Below are 1,132 nucleotides of genomic sequence, written 5' to 3'. Positions count from 1 at the left end.
GTGCCAAACATGATATAATAATTAAGTTAAACTCTGATACTATTTACCTCGAACTTAAATAATATCTACCTGATATATATCTACTTACGTTTTAAAATTTTTATAGGACTTCCATCATATTACATCGTAATTGCTTTTACTAAGTACTATAAGGACTTTGCTTTTAAGATTGCGTGCGAAGCCGCGGGTAACAGCTAGTTATTCATAAAAGCTTACTTACCAAATGTTCAAAACGTGCGTTGTCAGGCAAAACTTTATATACCAATACATTTATCCTCATAATTACTTGATGTTCGAATCGTTTACTTTTACACGTAGCCTATTGGTCTAAAAGGGATTGTTACACTGCTAGAGTATTTTTGGCTATTTACCCCTTTTCAATTCTATTTCCAGGGATAGTTAACTACTGCTCAGCGGAAAACATACAAAACCATTAGACCTGGAGTAATTGTGATAGCTCGGTGTTGGGACAGTATTGGACATGTTACACAATAGCTGTCACATTGTTATATGTGGTACCTTTCTAACTGTCGCGTTATATGGTCGATACATTACAATTTAACCAGGTCCAGGTATGTTACTATGGTATCCTATGGGACAGTACTGGACATGGGCATAACGACAGAGTTGGGAATGGAAATAGATCAATATTGGAAATAGTAGAGAATATCTGTAGGTTACAGTAAAGACTTTACGCAATCTAGCGACACAAATAATAATTAGCTTAGCAGAAGCCGGCTCGTGACCTGTCCCTGGCTTGTCACAAGAAACAAAATCTGATTGTTGACCCAAAGTTAAAAAAATAATTAACAATTTCAGTGACAGTGACATCACATTTGTATAACAATTCCCAGATTTACAGTTTGGAATAGATTAAATCAATACAAATCGTAGTTAAATCATTTGTGCTTGTCCACATATTTGGTCAAACAGAGGCTAAACGTTTTTAATTATTGATAAAAACTACATACTAAATATAAACTTAAAGTTTATGCAGAAAACATTAACTAAATTTTTCTTCTACAACAAAACATTGACGAATATTAATAGAGTAGACCTAGTTACAAAAGTTGAGAGGACACAACATCAGAAATCTTTCAGCCCTTACTCTCAAGACTCTGGGATAACGGGG

The sequence above is a fragment of the Homalodisca vitripennis genome, unplaced genomic scaffold, assembly GCF_021130785.1.
Source record: "Homalodisca vitripennis isolate AUS2020 unplaced genomic scaffold, UT_GWSS_2.1 ScUCBcl_41;HRSCAF=740, whole genome shotgun sequence".
Taxonomy (NCBI): Eukaryota; Metazoa; Arthropoda; class Insecta; order Hemiptera; family Cicadellidae; genus Homalodisca; species Homalodisca vitripennis.
This window is presented reverse-complemented; position numbering follows the sequence as displayed.